Here is a 215-nt window from a genome sequence, read left to right on the forward strand (position 1 = left end):
CATCAGGGTTCCTCTGAAGATGATAAAATGACAATCTGTGAACTTCTGCAGGGAATTTTCAGTGATGATTACAATGAGATAAATTCAGACATAGCCTAGGTGTGTAGCTGTTTCTCTACCTGCTCTCCTGGAAGGATGCAATCAGGATTTAGTGTTTCTGAAGACACTTACAAATACAGCCTGAAACTCAGGTGAGATAATAACATGCATATTAA

The sequence above is a fragment of the Lathamus discolor genome, unplaced genomic scaffold (assembly GCF_037157495.1).
Source record: "Lathamus discolor isolate bLatDis1 unplaced genomic scaffold, bLatDis1.hap1 Scaffold_83, whole genome shotgun sequence".
Classification (NCBI taxonomy): domain Eukaryota; kingdom Metazoa; phylum Chordata; class Aves; order Psittaciformes; family Psittacidae; genus Lathamus; species Lathamus discolor.